We start from the raw sequence: 24,894 nt of genomic DNA, 5'->3' as shown, positions 1-24,894 counted from the left end.
GACCTCTACCTTATACCACTCACAAAAATTAACTCAACATGGATTAAAGACTACATTATACTATTGTAATCATATTCTTTAGTATATTCACTACAAATTTTCTCCTTGTGGTTACCATGTGCTTATCAGTTTAAATGTGTAGCACCCTATTTTTTAAAAATTATTTTTCAATTTATTTTTTTTTATTATAAATTTTTTTAATGTTTATTTATTTTTGAGACAGAGAGAGACAGAGAATGATCAGGGGAGGGGCAGAGAGAGAGGGAGACACAGAATCTGAAACAAGCTCCAGGCTCTGAGCTGTCAGCACAGAGCCCGATGCAGGGCTTGAACTCACGAACTGTGAGATCATGACCTGAGCCGAAGTCGGACACTTAACCAACTGAGCCACCCAGGCGCCCCATAAAAATTATTTTTCAATTTATTTAAACTAAAAAAAATACCCATTTCTCCCACCTCTAATCCCCCACCTCTGGCAACAACCCATCTGTTCTCTGTATGTATGAGCTTAGTTTCAGTTATATTTATTTCAATATTAAAAATATATATTTGCTATATAAAATACATACATATTTTAGATTCTACATATAAGGGATATCATGTGGTATTTGTCCTTATTTGTCTAATTTATTTCACTTAGCATAATGGCCTCTAGGGCCATCCATCTGGTTGCAAATGGTAAGGTTTTATTCTTTCCTCATGACCAAATCGTATTCTACTATGTGCGTGTAACACCCTATTTTGAACTGATAACAAATTAATATTGATAGCATTCTTAAACTTTACAGTTTTACTTTCTCTCACATTTAGGTTATTGATATTATAGTTTGCATATGTTATATTGCATATCCAATAACATATTGTTGCAGTTATAGCTTTAATACATTTGATTTAAAAATTTTATTTTCTTAACTTTATTTATTTATTTTGACAACCACACACGAAGTAACCACTTGAGCTAAAGCCAACCCAATTATTTTGAGAGGGCAGGGAGGAGCAGAGAGAGAGAGACGGAGAGAATTCCAAGCAGACTCCTGCTGTCTGTATGAAGCCCATAGGTCTCCATCTCATGAACCGTGATATCAGGACCTGAGCCAAAATCAAGAGTCAGAAGCTTATGCTGATATCACTAGCAGAAAGATATCTTGTTCACCACTATGCAAGGACAAACTCTCAAATCATATTTTGCAAAACTTGCGACAAGAAAGACATAGTTATAATATTTCCCCATTGTACACCAACTTCTGAAAAGTGAAAAAGGAATAAAAAGAACACGTCTATGTCGTACTTTTAAAGATACAGGTCACCACTATACAGGTGGCAAATGTGAACAAAATTAAATCGTGATTTCCTAGAGCGACTAGGAACACAGAAAATATTTCTCCCCCCTGTTCACCAACATCTAGAAAGTGAAGAAAAAGGACCAACTCCACGTGGTAGTCTTTGGGACAGTGCTCACAGAAAGATACCATGTTCACCGCTGCACAACGACTTTCACTGAGGTGAAAAATAGCAACCAAGTTAAATCGTCATTTCCCAAAACTTGTGAGGAGAAAACAATTATTTTTCACCACTGTACACTGACTACTGAAAAGGGAAGAAAAAGGAAAAACAACGTGTTGTACTTTTAGGGATACTGGTAGTAGGAAGATATCATGTTCCCCAATGTACAAAGGCATCCACTGAGGTGGCCAATGCAAAGTTAAATCGTGACTTTGCAGAACTCGTGAGGAGAAAGAAATCGTTTTTCACGCTGTATATCAACGTCTAAAGAGTGAAGACAAAGGAAAACGTCCATGTTTTCCTGTGGTATTTCTGTGGTATTTCTAGCAGAAAGATACATTGGTCACCATTTGACAAAGACTTCCACTGAGGTGGTCAAACAAGAAAAGTTAAATCGTGATTTTGCAGACAACATGTTACGAGAAGGAAATCCTTTTGCATGCTGTACACTGACTTCTAAAGAGTGAAGACAAAGGAAAACGTCCATGTGTAATTTCTGTGGTATTGCTAGCAGAAAGATACTGTGTTCACGGATATACATGGAAGAGGCAGATACGAACAAAATTAAATCGTGATTTCCCAGAACTTGCCAGGAGAAATCCTTTTTCACCCCTGTAAACCAACCTCTACACAGTGAAGAATGAGGAACAAGTCCATGCAGTAACTTTAAAGATATTGGTAGTACGAATTATCGTGTTCACCTGTATAAAACGACTTCCACTGAAATTGCAAACCTAAGCAAAGGTAAATCGTGATTTTGCAGAACTTGTGAGGAGAAAGTAATCGTTTCCTAAGCAGTAAACCGACTTCTAAAAAGGGAAGCAAAAAGAACAAGTCCATGCGGTAATTTCCATCATTCGGCTAGCAGAAAGATCCCGTGCTCACCAGTATACAAGGACTTCCGCTGAGGCGGCAAATACAAACAAAATTAAAGGCGATTTCGCAGAACGTGCGAGGAGAGAAAAGTCGTTTTGCCCCAGTGTACACCGACTTCTAGGAATTTAAGAGAGAGGAACAAAGCCAAGTCCTACTTTTTACTATAAAATATATAAGGGACCCGAATGTAATAATCAACCAGAAACGAAAAGTAGAAACCTCAGAGAATAAGAACTGGACAGAGAACTCTGAAGCGCACATCTTAAGAGATTTTTATTTTGTAAGTTTCACAAATGAGACTCTTTTCCGAGGGCAGCTAGGAAAGGCTCCCGCTGCAATCTCAGGGCTCCTTAGTCCCAAAGATGCTCCTGCAGAGGCCGCTACTCAAGGTGTACACGGTGCGACCAATCCAGTCCAAGCAGCCTGAGAATGCCCCGACGGGACTCCACCGAGCGGGCAGGGGTCTGCGGTGCTCCGAAGGGTCCCCGCGGTCTGGTCTCCTCCAGCCTTCTGTCGCCAGGCGATGCGTCCTGGTGCAGGGAAGCTGCTGGTGCGAGAGTCCTTCGGGTTCCTCCGCAGAGTCCTCCTCTCCTGAAGATGCCTCTGGCTTCTTCTGTGTCCCGGGCCAGAGGCCCACAGTGGGCAGAGCGGGTCTGGGTTCCGAGGTGCAGTGGGATCTGGGCAAGACTTCCTTCTGCGGGTAGACCCAGCGAAGCCGCCAACAAGGACTGGAAAGCAGTTCCGAAACCAAACCACTACCGTGGCCTGAGGATTCTCCCAGCACAGGATAGAAAGGGAGTGGGCAAAGCCCAGAATCTTCTGAGTTCAACAGAGATGCAGGCTGGGGCTCTGGCGCCCCCGCTGTGGAATCCCAAGCCTCTTTCACACGGCCAGGAAAATGCGGCTACATCGCGCGCGGGGCTCTGATCTCCAGGACTCAAGCTTTGCACAGATGAAGTAGGCTAGCCTACAGCAGTACTGCAGCCTGGGTACTTATGCTGTCTCCGGGTGTGGGCGGAGGCAAGGCAGAAGAAGGCTGGAGAAAGTCACGCGACTGAGTGGTAACAAATCAGTGGAGACTACAGGAAAAAGGAGAACCTGGCAGAGAACCATAAACCAAAGCAACAGGCCCATTACTAAAACCAACCAACCGGCGCAAAGCAAACGGACAGGCGGAAAACAAACCGAAAGGAGGAAAACAAACCGAAATGAAACCGAAACAAAAGCAAACCATACAGAAACTAACCCAACAAATAAAACATTCGCTATTATGGGCAAGAAGAGGATGCCTTTGGAGCGCAATTTCTACACCGGCTGGCCTCACATGTCCATGCCCAACAAAGGTCAGGCCAGCCCAGGGGAACCAGCTGTGCTGGGGTTGAGAAGGAGATGGCACAGAGAACCCTGGGGTCCTGAGTGGGAGAAACTGTGTACTAGGTGCGAGGAACGGTGCCCAGACCAAGAACTGTCCTTGGCGCTCCAGGCCATAAAGCAGGCAGTGTGTGCCTCCCGTCTGGCAGAAGGCCTGGTGCAGCCTGCAGGAAACAGGGAGACCCAGCATCTGCGGGGCTGAGACTGAGCTTGCTCTCAGAAGGTGAAGGCAAGTCAGAGACCATGCAGCTGAGTGGTGAAACACGCAAGGAAATAAGTAGGATACATAACAAAGTTAAATTCAGGAAGTAAAATAACATGAGCATTGGATAAACTACCAAGATGTAAATAGAAATCAAAACACATAGATCCCAACACAAATGAAACCAAACACATCGATTTCCAAAGAAAATACACTGCAGGAGAATAGAAGACTAAGGGAGCAAATGCATTCATAGAACCCCTCCCCCTCAGAGAAAGAAAGAAATTGCAAACATGCTAAATGCTGCTTTCCCAGATGTTCCCATCAGCGTAATCGTGTGTTCCATAAACACAAACCCAGAGGAAGCAGGAGTAAGAAATAGCTGCCACTGCTAAGCAAATATTTATTACGCCTAAAAAAAAATCTCATTAGCTAGTCTGCAGGGACTCCACGGGATTTAAAGAGAAGGGGCCGACTTCAGTTGCAAATACAGCATTGTTGCGATTAAGAAATTGAGTTCTACAGTGTCCTTAAAGTAAACCATAGCTAAATCAGAATTTCCTTGAACTCTCTGCAAACAAGAAATCTTTTCAGCTGGTGGACACTGACCTCTAGGGGACTTCATGATAAAAACCAATTAAGTTTGAACTTCCTATTGCAAAAACATAATTTGAAAGGACTAGGAAATCGACAAAATGAACAGCTAAGGCAGACTGTCTCTTGCACAACCAAACCTGCCTACAGTGAAGAAATCGTTTTTAGCAGTATATACTGATTTTCACAGATTTCCTATTAACAAATGATTGGCAGACCTTGTGTTTCCAATCCCTAACTTCCAGTTTTAAGAAACTGCTTTTGTCTCTATATGCACTGACTTTCACAGCATAATAAACAGGAACACAGCTAAGTCTTGATTTACAGAAGTTGCTGGGATGAAGAAATTATTTTCCCCAATTTATATCAACACTGAGAGGACTTAGTAAATGGGGGGAGGGTACTTCCGGTGTGGAATCTAGCATTGCTGTGATTAAAAAATCGCTTTGCCAGTACACATCGGCTTCTAAGGGTTTAATGATGCAAACATAGTTAAAGTAGAACACCCCAGAACTGACTCCAAGTCAGAAATCTCTTTAGCAAATATACACCCACTTCTAGGAGACTAATAATCAAAAACAGTTAAGTCTGAATTTCCTAAAACTTCCACAAATAAGAAATTTTTGTATTCTGTTGATATTGACTTCTCCCAGATTTAGTAATAAAAAGCATAGCTAAGGTGGACTTCCTATTGCAAACAAAACAAAACAAAACAAAACAAAAAAACAACTAATGTAATAAGCATAAAGAAGAAATTGGTTTTGCCAATCTATTCCTACTTCTGTGGGACCTAATAACAAACATAAGTATGACAGGTCATGGCATTTCCAAACCACAACTTGCTACTATTAAGAAACGGCAAAAATAAATAAATATTAAAAAAAAAAAAATTAAAAAAAAAAAAAAAAAAAAGAAATGGCAGGCTTGGGTGCCTGGGTGGCTCAGTCAGTTAAGGTCTGACTTTGGCTCAGGTCATGATCTTGCAGTTTGTGAGTTTGAGCCCCAGGTCAGGATCTGTGCTGACAGCTCAGAGCCTGGAGCCTGCTTCAGATTCTGTGTCTCCCTCTCTATCTGCCCCTCCCCCATTCATGCTCTCTCCCACGTGCTCTCTCTCTCTCTCTCAAAAATAAATGTTAAATAAATTATTAAAGAAAGAAAAAAGAAATGGCAGGCCTGATGAACAGGTACAGATTCCTTGCAAATCTGGACACATTCGGTCTGACATTGAGCTCACCTGATCTCAGATATACCAGAGACATGGGTTTATTCAGACTTATTACAAGTGGAAATCTTAGGCTGAACTGAAGCGCCCACCTCATGCTACGCTGGTAAGTCGCTAAACCGGGATCCGGTCAGACATAGAAATCTGCAAGGCAGGATCAAATACTCATTTGCCAGAATCAACATGGACTTCCTTTGACTAAGAAGTTCCAGGCCTGGCTAAACCCTTGATTCGCCTAAAGCGGGATCTGCTCCGCGGAGAAATCTCATTGGCCGCCGTTCTCGGACTCGGCCAAGATTGGAAATCGCAGGCGCGACTACACGGGACCTGCTACAACAAGGAAATCCCACGCACCGCTAATTCCAGGTGTGCTAGAAGGAAGAAATGCATGATGACGGTGAAACCTGGAGGGTTGGAGACCGAGACCCGACCAGCACAGGCAGTGATTGTTCCAATGTCCGATGGAGGCGTTCTGGCGTCGCTGTCCTCTCTGCGAAAGAGCGAGCGCGGGCGCATCTCCACTAGCAAAGGTCCAAAGAGCAGCGGCGGTCTGGACGCTAGCCGCCGAGCAGCCACCAAGACACAGAATGAATGCTCCGGGGAACTAGGGAAACTGCACCTGTCAAATGGCCAGATCGGGACAATTAGAGAAATGCAAACTGGGGGAGACGAGCGGTGCTGCCCACGACAAACACCCGCACCGCGAAGTCACGGAATAGGGGCCGTCACTGAGAAACAGTGCGGGCCGGGTCGTGGGCGGTGCTGCCACAGAGCCTGTGCACAATCCGGGCTGTGACAGACGAACCGCCGGCTCCGAGCTACTGGCCAAAGTGCCAAGGGGACGGCCGGGAAGGGCGACCACCGGAAGGCCGGCACAGGCCTTCCTGGGCAGAGGAAGGGACGGCACCCAACGACCCTGAACTTTGGGCGGAGTTCAAGTGGTGGCGCAGAAATCCCAGAGTTATCTGGTGGGCGCTGCTCGCGAAAGTGGTGATGAGAAACAGGCTGCTGGGTACCGGCACGGAGTTGCCCCCCCCCCCCCACCCCAGGAACACGTGGCTGGGCTCATGCATAGGTGCTGCCCCTTGACCCACCCCCCACCCCGATTTCCCGGCTGCCAGTGGGGCCTGGAACGGAACACCCCGCAAAGCGAAAGGATGGGCGACCCCGGCGAAACACACCCAGCTCCGCGCCAAGAAGAGCCACCTCCACCGGGAAAGCGCCAGCCCGGCTCTGCCAGAGACTGTGACCGCACATCATGGGCCATGCACCTAGTGGAGGGGAGGCTGACACCTGCCAACGCTGGAAGGAGCAAGGGCCAGCAGAGAGCACTGATCAGTGCAGGCGCCCGAGAGTTGGTCTCAGGGAAGGGAGATGTGCCTTCCCAATCTCCTGCTTGGATGGGTACTCCCAGGGGAAATAAGGAGAAACTGGGGCTGAGATCCCTCAACCGAGCTGCCTGAGAGACCTGCAGTTCCCTAGAAGGAGTGGTGCTGGGACACTCCCTGTGCCAGCACAGCAAATGGCTGTGGTGGAGCCAAAGATGAACATCCCTCCTCCCAGAGCAACTGTGGTGCCGGGAGGAACCAGCGGTTCTGACCATTCTGTTGGCTCTAGTGGGAAACCCTTGGTTCTGAATCCGGGGTTGATGTAGCCCATAAACTAGCACCGGGTGCTACTCCTGAAAAGTGGTACAAGCACTACTGCTTCCACTGTCTGTTCCCAAATCAAAAGCACTGGGTGGAAGGAAATCGTTTTGTTGTTTGTTTTGTTTCGTTTGTGGCAGAAGCAGTCCCCACTCCCTCCCCAGTAACACCCTGCCCATCTAATGTTTCCTTCTATGGGAATACACAGGCAAAGCCCTGCTGGGAGTTATGGAGACTCAGGGTTCCTGGCCACTTAATCTCTGGACAACCAGCTTCTAAACTTAGGAGCCTATAACTATATTCTGTCAGCCACAGCACCCTTCTTCTGGCCCTCCACTTCCACATAATAGCCCTCTACCTCCTCTGACCTTCCCCAGCTTGATTCTACTACCAACCTTGTCCCTTTCCCTAACCACCAGGCCTAGCAGCCACTCCAGGTTCTACCCCAGGAATTGGCGACTCCCTGGGGCTTGTCCCACCTTCCCAGGACAATTTCCTCTATGCCACTCTGGTAGTCCAGTGGGACAATAAAATTTCACTTTTTTTTTTTTTTTTTTTTTTGCCCCTATTAGATACCACGGCCCAGGTCACTGTCATTCCATGAAATCCCTCTCAGTTCCCAAAAGGAAAGTCCTTATCCTTATAGGGCATTGCTGACAAAACAATCAAAGGTGTATAAACCCATTGGGATGTAGCTATTGGGAACATTCACTTCAAATGGCCTCCTCTGGTGGTGGCCCCCTGGCTCTTTCTTTCCTTACTATAAGCATGGATGCCCTGACAGGATGCCATGCTCTTGTTCTTCCTAACTGGCCTGCCAAATGGATGCCTTGACCACTCCTCTCTAGTCAAGACAGTAAACACTCCCCAGTATGACTTAAAGAAAGCACTGAAGGCCTATCCCATTATTAAAGATATGCTTCAGCCAAGAGTCATGGGGAGCCTGGGTGGCTCAGTCGGTTAAGTAGACTCTTGCTTTCCACTCAGGTCATGATCTCAAGGGTTCATAAGTTCCAGCCCCGTATCCGGCTCTGCATGGTTGCTTGAGATTCTCTCTTTCTCTCCCCCCTCCTCCACGCATGCACACACACTCTCTTTCTCTCTCAAAAATAATAAACTTTTAAAAAATTTTTTTAATTTTTTAAATATTTTTTTAAATTTTATTTATTTTTTTAAACTTACATCCAAATTAGTTAGCATATAGTGAAACAATGATTTCAGGAGTAGATTCCTTAGTGCCCCTTACCCATTTAGCCCATCCCCCCTCCCACCACCCCTCCAGTAACCCTCAGTTTGTTCTCCATATTTATGAGTCTCTTCTGTTTTGTCCCCCTCCCTGTTTTTATATTCTTTTTGTTTCCCTTCGCTTTTGTTCATCTGTTTTGTCTCTTAAAGTCCTCATATGAGTGAAGCCATATGATATTTGTCTTTCTCTGACTGACTAATTTCACTTAGCATAATACCCTCCAGTTCCGTCCACGTGGCTGCAAATGGCAAGATTTTATTCTTTTTGATTGCCGAGTCATACTCCATTGTGTATATATACATCTTTATCCATTCATCCATCGATGGCCATTTGGGCTCCTTCCATACTTTGGCTATTGTTGATAGTGCTGCTAGAAACATGGGGGTGCATGTGCCCCTTCGAAACAGCACACCTGTATCCCTTGGATAAATGCCTAGTAGTGCAATTGCTGGGTGGTAGGGTAGGTCTATTTTTAGTTTTTTGAGGAACCTCCATACTGTTTTCCAGAGTGGCTGCACCAGCTTGCATTCCCAATCTTTATTTATTTTTGAGAGAGAGACAGAGTGTGAGCAGGGGAGGAACAGAGAGAGAGGGAGACACAGAATCTGAAGCAGGCTCCAGGCCCTGAGCTGTCAGCACAGAGCCCAACGCGGGGCTTGAACTCACAAACCGTGAGATCCTGACCTGAGCTGAAGTTGGACGCTTAACCAACTGAGCCACCCAGGTGCCCCTAAACTTTTTAAATTAAAAAAAAAAAAGTCTTTATTCCCAAAGCTCCCCCCTTTCAATAGACCCATAGGCTGGTATTAAGCCAACCACTAATGCATGACACCTCACCGTTGACTATCTATCCAAACCTCACTGCTCAGGTTCCCTGATTTAGGCTCCAATTCCTAATATTATAGAACTGATTATAGGACATACAACAGGCCCAAAGAACATCCTTCACAGTCACTGACCTAGCTAGTATGTTCTGTTTTGTTCCCACTGTATACGAGTCCCAGGCCCAATTTTCTTTCACTTTTTAAGGGACTCAGTTTACATTTCCTTAGCTCCCTCTGGGATATTTATAAACAGTCCTGCAATTGCACATCACCTCTGCTAGCAGGTTTGATAGGATTTAAGTACCTTACAATTGGAAAGATGCCATTTGGGCATTATATTGATGACATTATATGAGGACACAATGATATAATTCCCTCTGAGGAGGCAGTACAGGCATATTTGCACATCCTCACGGACACATTTACACAGGCCCAGTTTTATCTGTCAAGTTTCTAGGCATCATCTAGTCCTTTCATCGCAGGAAAACTAAAAGTTACCCAGATGTGTTAATGCTATCTGGGAAAACTGAAAAAATATGCTTCTAGAAATTATGAAATGTATTTGTAAATTTGCAAATTTAAAGAATGCTGCTATAACACTCAGTTCACAATTGCTTACTTAGTTTTCACTAGAAATTAAGGTGATCTAAATAATATACGCAATTCAAAATAATAATAAGGGAAATATAATAATAATAAGGGAAGTATCTTCATGTGCCAAAAAAGTAGGATGTGTTTCAATAAGAGAAGATGTGAGGAAAGGAGGTACATTTTTTTCTTAAGGGAAAAGAAAGTAATTTTGTCTCAAAGTGAGGGTGTTTAAAGAAGAAAAACAGGACAAAATTGGAATGCAGAAAAGAAAGTTTGTAGAAGGATTATAGATAAGGAATTTTAATGTTTAATTTATTTTTAGAGCAAGAGACAGAGCTTGAGTGGTGTAGGAGCAGAGAGAGAGGGAGACACAGAATCTGAAGCAGGCTCCAGGCTCTGAGCTGCCAGCACCCTAGAAAAGGAATCTTTGAAAAGGAGTTGTAATGTGTAGTCAAACTAAGATTAAAATTAATTTACTTAAAAATGAGTTTTAATATCAAAAGTAAACTGGTGCGAAATTAAAATCTTGTTTTCTCTCTGTTAAAAGGACAGTTTTCTTGGGATTTATTGTATGATTATGATATACTGTGTAAAGTTTCTTTACCTTTTTTATGAAAATTACTTTTATTACATTATATTTGGTAGTCACACTCAATCAACAAGGTCAACAGAAACTTGTAAATATTGTGCTAAATAACACACTCTATGTACATACATTTTCAGTACAGTAACATTAAAATACTCCATTTCTTTTATTCATATACCTTTGCAAAGTGGGGAATAAATAAAGATACAAACATAGAGGGGCACCTGGGTAGCTCACTCAGTTAAGTAGCCAACTCTTGATTTTAGCTCAGGTCATGCTCTCATAGTTCTTGAGATCAAGTCCTGAGCCCTGCGCTGTCAGCACAGAGCCAGTTTTCAATTCTCTCTCTCCCTCTCTCTCTGCCCTTCCCCACCCTCAAAATAAATAAATAAACATTAGAAAAAAAAAGATACAAACACAGAAAAACGTCTTATCTTGAGCTGGTAAGAGTTACAGAAGTTACAATTATATTTATTGATAAGCCAATGACTGACCCTGACACTAGCAACACACAACTCAAAAGTAGCCCTTGTTCAGAAAAGTGTGGTAGATGGTTCATGGAAGTGATACCGTGTGGTCTCCACAGTGGTCTATTTGAGGTGATTTTTTTTTAATTGCTAAACTGGATTACTAACTCATAATAAAATGTAACTAGTCAAATTTAAACCATGATCAAAATGGGTCTACACATGCCTTTCAAAGCCCTGCTGGTCGCAGTCAGGAGGGGACTGCTTGCTGCACATTGTGCACACCTGCCTGTGACTTTCAATATGTTCTTCAAATTTGCTCTGATTATAGTTGGGAGGGAACAGTAATTCACAGAGGGGACCCTTCTTGTGAACATCAAAGCTGGAATCAAAGCAAAAGCGTGTCCTGCGCCCATGTGCCCATGTGCCCATGTAAATGCTGACTTGGAGGGTCAGGAGCAGTGGCACACTCTCATCTTCTTTCTTGTCCTCAGATCTTCTAAACCATCAGGCCGGCTAAGGTATCTGGCAGGCTGGCTGCAAAGACCATGATCTTCAGTCCTCAAGAAGGCTCTCACAGGTACCCTTCAGATTTCATCTGGGTAAAAAGCACCATCTGTGGGGTGCCTGGGTGGCTCTGTTAAGAGTCAGATTTCTGCTCAGGTCATGATCTCAGGGGTTCCTGAGTTGGAGCCCTGCTCCATGATGCCAGCACAGAGCCTGCTTTGGATCCCCTGTTTCTCCTCTCTCTCTGCCCTCCCCCACTTGCTCTCTCTCTCTCAAACATAAAAAACATTTTTTAAAAAAAAGCACCATCTGCTCCATCTCTGGTTTCCTGTGTCACACAAGGATTAACATATTGCAGAACGGGTTGTATATTCAGCACTGCAGCAACATGACCATTTTGCTCTGAGCGTATGTTGAGACACTGTGAAATCTTCTGAGAACCCTGGAAATTCTGACCTTCCGTTTCCTTTCTGCTTGATTTTCTAGAGTTCTTTCAAGTTCCTTGCTCCTAGAAAGGTTTTCCAAATGTGAAGTTAGACCATCTATTTCTTTGTCTCTCTCTCAAGTTTGTCATTGTGCTGTACTTCAACCACTGCTGGTTTTACATTTCCAGCAATCTTCACTTGTTCTTTCTATTTTGACTCCACTTTTGCAAGTTCATCAGCATATTATTGCATTTTGTTTTCTCATCCTGCAAGAGTAGTTTACATTTATTATATTTTTGTCTTGTCAGCAATGTCCTTGGTCATTTCACAGACTTTCCCCTTTGTTACAAGGGCAGAAACTGTCTCAGCTGCAGACAGTGATGGCTTTTACATCTACAGTAGAGCCAGCAGTAGCTGGGTCTGTGTTTATTGAGGCATCCTTTACTTTCTGCCGATTCCCAATTTTCATGGTGAATACGCTGTTGCTACTGGCTGATTGGTCTGAAAGTGTATTTATTTGTTTTGGGCCCCTCTGGCATTCCTTGAATTATCTTTGTAATTAATGATCTGCTGCCATCTGAAGATGATGTTTCAAATCTTCCACTTCTCTTCTCATATAGTGCACCCATGTATCAGTCTCTTCCTGATCTCTTTTCACAGCATTTAGTTGATGTCCTGCCACTGCATCAGCTACCTGCTTTTTGACTTTCTCACTTTCCCACTTTCCAGCTGTGCAGCATGCAGCTCTGCCATTGTTTGATCTCCCACATTCACAGCATCATTACGTTCTCTGGCCAGAAAGACCATTTCTTGCCCAGTTGCCTGAATCTGTTCCTCTGCTTTACAAAGTTGCTCCCTTAAAAGCAAACAAACAAACAAACAAACCACACACACACACACACACACACACACACACACACCCTGTATCTTACTTGAGGTTATAAACAAGAAAGCCCTTTGCAGATTTTCAGCCAAACAGAACTGCAGCCTTCCAATATCTTCTTGGCAATAAGCAATCATGCTTTTTTTCTTAAGTTTTTTTTTTTTAATTTAAGTAATCTCTATACCCAACATGGGGCTCAAACTCACAACCCAGAGATCAAGAGGTGCATGTTCCCCTGGCTGAGTCAGCCAGGAGCCTGACTAATCATGCTTTCTTTGTTCCCATCTAAATTCTTTAATGTCTGGACCTCTGACACGGCTTGGTATTTTATATTTCAGTATTCTTCAAAGGTACCTTAATAAAGTTCCTTCTCATCCTTTTCCATCTTCAACTAATGTTCCAGTTGTTCTCTTTCATATCATGCCTTCCCGAGTTTGTCCTTTAAACTGCCTCATTCAGTTTCTTTTCAATTGCTTTCTGTGTCACTGACACAATATCTTCCTCAAGCTGGAGAGCTTTGCATGTAACATCACTGTATCTCTTCTTAAACCCTTCATTTTCCATTTCTAACTTTGTGATACTTCAACAAGACCCTCTTGCTCAGATTGCAATTAGTTGGTCACATCTTTCTTTCTCATGGTTACTTTCTCTTTGCATTCTTCCAACTTGTTCTGCAAGTTGTGCTGGTTCTTTTTCCAGAACATCAATGAAATGTAAGAGTTCTTCTTTTTCTTTCATGGTTTTCTCAGTTTTCAACTCGAGAAGGCCAACTTTTGTGGTCACCACTAACATGTCAGAATTTCCTTCATCTTCCATAGTAAGTAACTCTTCAGCTGGAGAAGTTCTCAACTGGGAAGGTGTACTTGCTCCACGAATTTCACCCTAATGGGTAACATAACAGAACTAATAAAATGCTCCATCATCATTTGGAAGGCAATATCCTTGAAATGCAAATACACAATTAACGGTGGTTCCTTCTACATAATGTTCAGGCATACAAGGCCATAACAATGTGTGATAATCACAAGCAGTACTCCATCCAACCTTGAATATATCAACCCAATCTTCTGGATGTGGATGGACATATGGAGTTACGGTGCAATGACATTCCAGGTGGGAATTAGGAAGATAACTCTTGGGCACATATTTTTTTTTTAATGTTTATTTATTTCTGAGACAGAGAGAGACAGAGCATGAGTGGGGAGGGGCAGAGAGAGAGGGAGACACAGAATCCAAAGCAGGCTCCAGGCTCTGAGCTGTCAGCACAGAGCCCGACGTGGGGCTCAAACTCACAGACCGTGAGATCATGACCTGAGCTGAAGTCGGACGCTCAACTGACTGAGCCACCCAGGCGCCCCTCTTGGGCACATATTGAAAGATGACATGGGCAAAGTTGGAAGTCTGCAAGGGGACTTGTTGAAAAGATGTCATTGTGAATCGTTCAAGAGGCTCTAGGACAGAGGGAGCATTAGAGAGCCTCTGAGCCTATACCACCATCAGCCTTTGACCTCTTCCACCTCACTGCCTCGCTCCACCAACTGGCTATACTCCCCAAGTTTCTTTACCTTTTAACTATTAGGTTTCATAATCATCTGTGGTCCTAAGTAGAGAAGGGCTTTAAAACTTTTTTAAAAATATTTTTTACAAATTTCCCAAAATCAAATTGTAAATGAAGTTTTTTTGACCTACAATATTTCAAAGTATTTGCCAAACTAATTAGGCTTATTTGATATGTATATTTCGTGGGAAGTATTGTCAAATAATACTAAGCCTTTTTTACATTGTATTTGTAAGATTGTGTATTTGTAAGATGTAGAGAAACTCCATTCTCTTTCTGCAAGAAATGGGCCCACACTGCCAGACTTTTCCCATCTTGATGTGTTTATGACATGGCAACGTTTTGCTCCTGAATCAGAGAAATTAAGATGGGTGAACAATTGGAGTATTACTCGGCAATCAAAAAGAAGGAAATCTTGCCATTTGCAATTACATGGATGGAACTGGATGGTATTATGCTAAGTGAAATTAGAGAAAGACAAAAATCATATGGCTTCACTCATATGAGGACTTTAAGAGACAAAACAGATACATAAGGGAAGGGAAACAAAAAGAATATAAAAACAGGGAGGGGGACAAAACAGAAGAGACTCAAAAATATTGAGAACAAACGGAGGGTTACTGGAGGGGTGATGGGAGGAGGGATGGGCTAAATGGGTAAGAGGCACTAAGGAATCTACTCCTGAAATTATTGTTGCACTATATGCTAAATAATTTGGATGTAAGCTTTAAAAAATAAAAGATAAAATTTTTAAAAAAGAGATGGGTAAACAATGGTTGTAAATTAAATGAACACTCAGGGATATGGGAAACCCAAGACACTTGCTTGGTTCCTCCTACCTCCCTCGAAAACCCCATTTTTTGCTTTTTGCATTCCTTCACCATCCTAAATGACCCAACTTATGAATAAACATTGTGTCAAAAGCTTCAATAAAGTTGCAAAAAAAATTTTTACCAGCAATGTCTGATTTCCATCTAGGTCCATAATCCTATAAAACTGGTTTTGTTCCCAGAGGCTTCAGACCTCCTTCTGGACCCTTTGAACACCTACAGCTAGACTTCATTCAACTGCCACTCATTATTGGTTATGAATATGTTCTTGTTATTGTATGTGGTTTTCCAGAAGGGTTGAAGTTTTCTCCTGCTACAAGGCTGATGTCCTCATGGCAGCAAGGAAACTGTTAGAAATTGCGTTTCCCACCTGGTATACCTTTCCCAATCTCCAGCGACAGAAGAACCCACCTTCACCAGGCAAATCAAGGAACCTGGATGAAAACCTTGCAAACTTCTTGGAATTATCATTGTCCCTATCATCCTCAATCTTCAGGTAAGGTTGAGAGAACTAATGGGATCCTCTAACTTTAAACTAAACTTGCCAAAACAACTGTACTTTCCTGACCGAAGGTATTGCTTTTGATTTTGCTGACTATTCACGGTATCCCTCTTGGGAAACACAAACTCATTCCACATGAGATAGTCGCCAGGAGACCAATGTCTATGGGTATACAACTTTCTCCTGATCCTTTATTATCTCATGCTAATATGACTGGCTTCTTAAGTCTTCAATGTCTTATGGTAAAGCCTATCATCAACAGGTTAAAGAAGCCTCTCCAGACTCCAATTCAAAGGATCTTGTTTGTCATAGTGGGGAGATCGATGATTGGGTATTCTGGAAATAGCATTAGAGAAAACAGTGTTTGAGCCTCATTGAAAAGGACCTTACCAAGTGCTCCTGACCACTGACACTGCTGCAAAATTGGAAGGCACTGAGCCTTGAGTACACATGTAACAACTGAAGAAGGATCCACCTGATATCTGGTGGTTTACAGACACTGGAGACCTCTGAAACAAATTGACAGGGAAGAGAAGTAGCTGGCATTGAGGTAAACTGCTTCTGCCCAAGACAATGGATCAAGACTTCATACTTTAAATATGAAATAGGTTCTCCCTCTTTTCCTTTTCTTTACTTTGGCATTGGCCTGGAAAGATAATGCCTCATTCATAGCTCCCAGGCCATTGCTAAGGGAGGTAACCTTCCAGATTGCTGGATTTGTCATCAAAGATTCTGATCTTTCCATGATGCTAAAGATCCTCTAGTCTTCAATGGGACCAATTTATCTTCTTTTCCTCCTGTCCCTGTTAAATACAATCAATCACCTCTAGAAGTCTCTTACTTTGTTCAACTTTTATGGCCAGAGCATCCAATACCTTCTTTTTACCTTTCTCCAATAATAAATGTACTTACCAGTGTGTGAGCCACCCTAACACCATCTTGAACAAATCTACCTTGGTGACCATTCCATGACCTGAAGCCTTCTTGAACATAGCATCCTCCCCATTTTTTTTTTCTGTTTAACCACACCCTACAGTACAGTTTTAGGGCATAACATCCATGATATGTTCTGGAGATATGAATGTAATTTTCAAACACTTCCTCCTAGATGGTCCCCAGAACATACTCTCCAGCCTTTGAGACTAAATTTAACATGCCTGCACTCTCTATACCATCTGGCAAAAAAGGGAGTGCATCAGCATTGGGTAGAAGAACATCAAGCTGCCTTTGACCGAGCTAAGGTAGTAGCTGCTCAAGCACAGGCTTTAGGGCACCTTTCCCTGGTATACCCCGACCTTAGATGTGACTGCTACACCAGATAAGATGAACTGGGCTTGATGGAAGGAACAGCATGGGAAGTTAACTCCGTTTAGCTTTTGGTCACAACTCTGGAAGGGAGCAGAGAGCTGAAATTCTCCTATTGAACAAGTGTTGAGTCCATAAGGTCCTTTAACAAGGGGAGCCCTTAATGACCATCCCTCTGATAAATGCCTAGACCAGTTTGCCTGTAAAGGGGTGGACAGATGGTATATTTGCAAGAATGGCATCTGCAGTAGCACAAGCCTCTAAGACGCTTACTTACAACAAAGGAGTGTTCTCTCCACTAGTCCATCGGGAGCTGAATTACATGCTAACTTTGGGCAGCAGAATGTGAAATCTTTAATGCCCCCCCCCCCAGCCTCCTATGGAGAGACCCCATAACACATAAAGAAAGGCAAATACCATATTCCTAAAGAAGCTTGCTATACAGATGGGTTTATTAGAGAGAATCCTAGTACTGGACTACAGTAGCGATCTAGCCCCAGACTGATACTATCCGGTTTGAGACTTGGAATAGGCTAAAAGCAGCCAATGGGCTGAATTGAGAGCTGCCTGGATGGTATATATACACACACCTTGGCTCCTTACCCTCTGCATGGACACTTGGGCTGTCTATAGGGGTTTGACAACACAGGTGGCCCAATGGGCTAGGGACCCACAGAAATCATTATAAGTAGCAGAAATATGGAAAGATATATAGGAAAGGATACAGGACTCTGCTGCCTCCTATACTGATTTCCATGTCTCGGAGCATAGGCCTCCCTCACCCCCTGAGAATATTGAGACAGACCCCTTAGCAAAGATAGGGCCCTTACCCCCATACAAAGTTTAGAATTGGTTGCAGGGGTTCATAAGCACAGTGAGCATCTCAGTACAAGGGTGGGATGGAGCATAGTGAAGTGCTGTACTGACCTCCTAGCAGCTGTTAGCAACTGCCTTATCTCTTACAGTCTGAGACCTAGGAAGGTTCCACACACCACACAATCCTCCTGGGATCCAACCAGTTTTAGACTGGCAAATTGATTGTATTGGTCTTCTACCCACAAGGCAAGAAAAAAAGCACATCCAAACTTGTGGTGATACAGCTTCTGGGCTCACACACGCCACCCCTGCAAAAGAGCTAATCAAAATGCCAACATCAATGGCCTCGAACAACTTTGTGTCATGTATGGATAACCTCAAAGGATACATAGTGATAGGACATATATTTCACTGGACACAGGACTGGGCTCATGAACAGGACATACATGGGCAGTTTCATCTAACCTATAATCAACAAGCTGCTGGACTCACTGCAAGGAAGAATGACATTCTCAAAGCTCAACTCAGAGCCCTCTTACAGTGGCACATCTTGCCAGAAGCCATGACCTTGTTAAATTTGATAGCCTGTAGCCATACCCCAAACCCACGGTTAGGTACCAAAACCAGCATGCCTTCTGGACAACAAGGCCTGAAGCACTGGTTCCTGAGCTCAAAGCAGGCCAGAAACAACTGTATTCTGTGCTCCTCAGCCCATTCTCCCTGGGGGAGGGGACGCTTGAATGGGGCTTGGAATGGCAACTTCCCCCAAGTTGAACAGGCTGTTTCTTGCCAGAGTGTGAGAAATATCCTGGAGGGCTAAAGTGGTCCCCGTTGATCCTGCTGGAGTTGGGGCCAAAACAGTCAACATATACGTATTCCACACAGGCATCGATACCGCAAAGCACGATATGGCTGGTTACCTGACATGCTTGTTTGCACCACCTTTAATTTTACACGGACAGGCTGACTTTGGCCTCAGGCAACGTGTCTGGTGTGTCCCTCCTGTTCATGCACCTCAGACTCCCTCTGTCCTCACGACAAAGAGCGAAGCCACTAGCATCATACTGAGGGAGAGGGTTTTCCCAGACAGTACCCACTAAGCATTTATTCTTTTGTCCTTAGCCTGCTGCTCCTCTCTCATGCTAGTGAAGGAAACCCTTTTCTGCAGTGGGCATAGACCTACAGAGATGGTTTACAGTGGGATTCATGCTAGTAATGAGGTTTGCTCCCTTTTTCAGGGGTTTCTTTTACTGCTGCTGTCTGTACTTCTGCTGTGGTTTAAGCCCTCAATTTGAACACCGTCTGGCAAAAACACCTACCTCCAAAAGCCCCTCCATGATGGCTCAGGGAATATGGCAGAAGAGGTGGGCGTGTGAGATCATAAGAGCTGGATTTGAGGCGCGGAGTGTCTGAGCCAGACGAACACCATCTTGGAAAAATCTGCCATGATGATCGTTCTGCAACCTGAAGACTTCTTCAGCACAGCAACACACCCCTTATCTTTTCTGTTTGTTTAACCGCACCCTTGAGTACACTCTTGGGGTAGAACATCCTTAACCTGCTCTAGAGGTATGACTGTGATCCTCAAACATTTCCTCCTGGGTAGTCCCCTCGGCACGTACTCCCCAGCCTGGAGTGCTATAAAAGCGAGTCTTACGGGAGGCAGGGTTGTGGAGATCTACCCAAGACATACCTCTGTCTGTAAGTCCCTTTAATAAACCATTTCTTGTCAAGCTGGACTTGTTGGCCTTTTTCTCCAATCTTACAGCTCCTCCAGCCTCTGCGGGGTGTTTTCCTTTTCATGGAATACCCATCCTCCGTGGAAGGCATCCTTGCTTGCATACAAGGCAGGAAAAAGTCAAGCCACTTATGGCTTTGGCAGTGTAATTGGAGCACGGTTGCTCAGGCTCACACAGCATTGGCCGCTTGAGTTTCTCTTTTCCTGACTGAACTTGACAGGTAGAGTGTATGTGACCAGGAGTGGGTTCAGAAAACAATTTAAAAAGGAGAATTTAGAATTGGTTTTCAGACCCAGAAATCAACATAACCCTAGAGGATGAGTATTGGTAAATTTGCTAAACTTGAACATGAATGCTTCATTTCTACTGAAACATGGTAGACAGGTTATAACTTTTTATTATCTGCAGTGAAAAATTTACTGAAGTCAAAATACTGGAGGTCTAATTGGTTGTCTTTGTAGACCATTTCGATGAGAGTGAGGGCTACAATAACCACAGGGTGTGATGGCTGCCTCCACTGAATTGTAGGAGTCACAAAAACAAAAGATACAAGGATTTAAATTTTTGAAAGAAAAAGTTTCAGTAATGCCCCTTTAAAAAGCCTTATTTCTCATAGGTACAGTGATGAGAGGGCCAAAAATCAGACCCCAAATTGGAGCCTTTTAGAGGCTGAATTAAAATAGAAGGTGAATTCACATCTTTGCCACACCTCTCACGTGCAAGCAGGGGGACTGATGAGCAAGTAATAAGACTCTGTGGATTCAAATGGGTCAATGTGGGTGGATCTTTGTCAATATAAGAACCTTCAATCCCCATATCTCTCTGAGCTTCCCTTGAAGAACGAGTCCCTCGTCTAAGGAGGCTAGCCCTTCCTTGATTAAAGACACAGAGAAGATCTCACTGAGAAAGTTACCTTCTAGAAGAATGTCAATTCACCTAAAGTCATAAGCATCATAGTTCATTCCAAACCCATAACTAGCTGCAGATACTAGAATGCCCCAAAGGGACAACTATAAAGTGTGAATTTGGATTTATTGCTCATGTATCAAAACAATTGCAACACGTAGTTAACTTACATTGGCAGAAACCTTTGGAATGTGTACGGAAATGAATCTTAAAGGTTCTATACTAAGAAGGTCAGAACATGACATGAAACATACAAAATTTATTTACATGGACGCAGATAGAATTTCTAGCTTTCATGTACTTAAGCAGGCAAGAAAGTCTCCAGTAGGATTAAATAGTTGGGTAAAGTATTTCTTCAATGGAAGCCTACATAGAATCAGGCTCAGTTGTCACAACTTGCCTGTAAAATGAGGAAGAACTTAAAAACTTAGGAGTATCTCATAACCAACCAATTCTATTCCAAGGTCTACACACAAGAGAAATTCTTACACATGTACACCAGGAAACATAGAATAGAATGTCCAAATCTTCACTGTCTACGGCAACAAAATTCTGGTGGAGAGGGAGGAATCAAAGGCCCATTAATTGATGAGTGGATTAAATGATCTGTGGTATATTTACAGAATGGAATATTTTACAAGAATTCAAATAAATAAACTACAACAATATTCAAAATCATGGTGGTGGTACACTATTCAGAGAAATAATAAGGGTAAAAGACCACAGGGTCACCCGAGTGACTCAGTTGGTTAAGTGTCCACCTCTTGCTGTCGGCTCAAGTCATGATCTCAAGCTTCATGAGTTCAACCCCTGCATCAGGCTCTGCGCTGGCAGTGTGGAAGCTGCTTAGAATTCTCTCTCTCTCCCTCTCTCTCTCTGCCCCTCCCCTACTTGTGCTGTCTCCGTCTCTCTCAAAATAAATGAACTTAAACATTTTTTTAATTTCAAAACTACATACAGCACAGTTGTGTTTTATAAGGAAAAAAACAAAAATATAATTAAAATATGTAAAATAATATTCAGAATATTAAATTATATTGATAAAAAGTAAAACTATACAAAAATGAAAGCAATGAATAAATCAAGTCAATTGCAGCGTTGGGAGGATGGAATACAGGAAAATCTTACCCACAAGAAACTAGACTGAAAGACTCATCTTATATATCTACACCAAAAATGGATTTCTCAACACTGAATGGCAAACTTACATCCATCCATCCGGCCACCCGGACAGCTACACACCTCAAACTTCCCCAAATGGGGCTGTAGAGCATGGAGCAGCACGCACACTAGAAAATGTGTTTTCCATGGATAGCTGGCTCAAGTAAGAGTGGGATTGACAGGTGGGAGTTTTCATATGCGGATTCACTTCCAAACTCTACAGACAGATAATCCACTCAAGCATTGTGGGGAAAACTAACAAACGAAGCAAGAAACGAAAATTATTTCTGGAAAATTGCACCTTATAGAAATTGCAGGAGTGGAGAAGATGATTTCCCAGTAACATAATCCTTTCAGCCTCCTGAACCACTCTGTGAAAAGACAAACTTTTGTTCCAAATCTGGTGAATACAAAGCTGAGTATAAACTCAGAACCTAGGAAGAAAAAAGAGCAACACCTTTACCATACACAAAGCTAAATATATTGTGCTCTCACCCCAAAAATACCCACCATCAATTTAGTTGAAAAGGAAAGAAAATTAGGGGAAATATTGAAATTGTTGACAAAAGGCAGTACAAAGAGCTCCTTCAACAGAAACAGTAAGCTGAAACCACAGGCTTCATCAGGAAGTACTTCTAAAATTGACCCCCCAGAAATAAAAATTCCCACTTATTTTTTTAAATAACAATTCAATTCTCTCAGCTTTTTAATTTAGTTACTGTTATTTTATTTTATTTATTTTTAACATAATGCCCTATCACGGAGTTCGATCCAACCAGGCATCCCTAGGAGGTTTTCTTTTCTTTTCTTTTTTTCCAATTTTTAAAAATATAATTTATTGCCAAATTGGCTTCCATACAACACCCAGTGCTCATCCCAACAAGTGCCCTCCTCAGTGCCCATCACCCATTTTCCCCTCTCCCTCACCCCCCATCAACCCTGTTCTCTGTATTTAAGAGTCTCTTATGGTTTGCCTCCCTCTCTGTTTGTAACTATTTTTCCCCCTTTCCTTCCCTCATGGTCTTCTGTTCAGTTTCTCAAGATCCACATATGAGTGAAAACATATGATATCTGTCTTTCTCTGACTGACTTCACGTAGTACAATACCCTCCAGTTCCATCCACATTGCTGCAAATGGCATGATTTCACTCTTTCTCATTGCTAAGTAGTATTCCATTATGTATATAAACCACACCTTCTTTATCAGTTGACGGACATTTAGGCTCTTTCCATAATTTGGCTATTGTTGAAAGTGCTGCTATAAACATTAGGGTACATGTGCCCCTATGCTTCAGCACTCCTGTATCCCTTGGGTGAATTCCTAGCAGTGCTATTGCTGGGTCATAGGGTAGATCTATTTTTAATTTTTTGAGGAACTTCCACACTGTTTTCCAGAGCGGCTGCACCAGTTTGCATTCCCACCAACAGTGCAAGAGAGTTCCTGTTTCTCCGCATCAGGAGGTTTTCTTTTCAAGGGGGGAAACTAAAGGAGGTATGAACCCTAAGATCAAATAATTAAAGGCATATGGTAATATTTTAGTTTCAAAATTAATGCAAATTTTGTGCAAATTTTCATAGAAATTTCTTATAAAGTGAAAGATAATATTCATGATAACCATTACGAACAGTTTGGTTTCTATTTTTTAATCTAAAAACACATAGTTTATATATATATATATATATATATACACTAATATATATCGTATTTTTTAAACAAATCAAAAATTTAAGGTGTCTCTATTAATAACCTTCTATATTAGTACAATACTTATTTCCTATAAGCATTCAGTTAACCATGCTTTATTATTATTGTTTTTGATCCAGCACAGTGGCGCCCGAAAAAACATGCTATAGAAAGACAATTATTAAGGAAGCGGAGAGCCTCCTCTGGAACTTTAAGGAATAAAGTGCGGGGCATTTAAATGGTCCTGTTAGCCCCACTGCTCACCCCGCGCAGGCACATGGAGACGCTGTTGTAGGAAAGCTGCTAAATGAGTTTTCTCCCACTTTTGGCTCCAAATCAACAACTGGAAAATGAAAGCTATTACTCTCCTTCCCTTCACCATATGAGGACCCCGACTGGACTGCGGGGATCTAACACAGCCGCAGGAGGGTCGGGTGAGCTTAGGTTGTTAACATCAGAAGGGAACGAAGAGTGGAGGAATGAGAAATACCGGGCGTGACTCTAGAGAAAGAAGGCAGAAAAGCTGCTAGTCCTTACAGTGGGCGGGAAACCAGCCCTAACAACGGCCAGAGTGGGGTCAATGCCAAGCCTCCTAAGCATTCCAAGCACTCCTATTTTGGTTTCTTCTGATCCTACTCCTAAATCTCCTCCCATTCTTTTTGTCCTTTCTTTTCTGGTCATCTTTCTTCCTTCTTTTCTTCTTTCTTTCTTTCCTCCCTCCCTCCCTTCCTCAGACCTGCAACGAAGGAAAGCGGCACAGCCTGGAAGAAGGGCGCCTTTCCCCTTTCCCCCCAAATCTGCTCCTCCGCCGTGGGCCTCTGGGTGAGCTCGGCCCGATCCTCACCGGTTCCTCCTCCCGGGTCATCCTCCCGAGTCCGCGTGGGCCAGGCGCCGTTTCCTCGGACGCCCCAACCGAATGCAGGAGCCTAGACGTGGGATGGGAGGATGCCAAGATTCGCTCGGCGTCCGGGTCCCCGCCCACAACTGAGGTCCTACCTCCGTCCAGCGGCCCCCAGGCTCCCCTCCAAGCCCCGGCGCTGTCCGCGCCCCCAAGCCCTCGCTGCCCGGCCCCGCTACCTGGAGGCTCCTGGTAGCCTAGGTCCAGAGAGGAGCCGCCCCCCCCCCCCTCCTGTCCCCACCTCCGCGGTAACTGCCAGCTCGGCTGCCCTCACGCCCACGCACCCGCTCCGAGGAACCCTCCTTCCGCCTCAACGGTCAAACTGAATCAACCACATCCGTAAAACGAAAGAGAAAAGTTTTGGTATATGGTAAAATGTCATTACGAAATGATGTCCTCAAAACCAGTGAAATTTTTAGGCACTTAATTTTATGGATGATTTGGGGACACAGTTATGGAAGAAATGAAGATGATTTAAAACTGAAGGGTTAAATAAATTTCGATAAGTAGATTTCAGGGAAGCAAAATTTCGGAGCTGGAGGACCCAGCAAG

At 43.2% G+C, this 24,894-nt stretch overlaps 2 pseudogenes; both read right to left on the bottom strand.

The window, feature by feature from the left end:
* Positions 1–11,942: 11,942 nt before the first annotated feature.
* On the bottom strand, positions 11,943–13,111 carry LOC122226843 (annotated as a pseudogene).
* Positions 13,112–13,187: 76 nt separating this feature from the next.
* LOC122198440 lies at positions 13,188–24,763 on the bottom strand (annotated as a pseudogene).
* Positions 24,764–24,894: the final 131 nt, after the last annotated feature.

The sequence above is a fragment of the Panthera leo genome, chromosome A1, assembly GCF_018350215.1.
Source record: "Panthera leo isolate Ple1 chromosome A1, P.leo_Ple1_pat1.1, whole genome shotgun sequence".
Classification (NCBI taxonomy): domain Eukaryota; kingdom Metazoa; phylum Chordata; class Mammalia; order Carnivora; family Felidae; genus Panthera; species Panthera leo.
The sequence above is the reverse complement of the archived record's forward strand: the minus strand, read 5'-3'. Positions and strand labels throughout refer to the sequence as shown.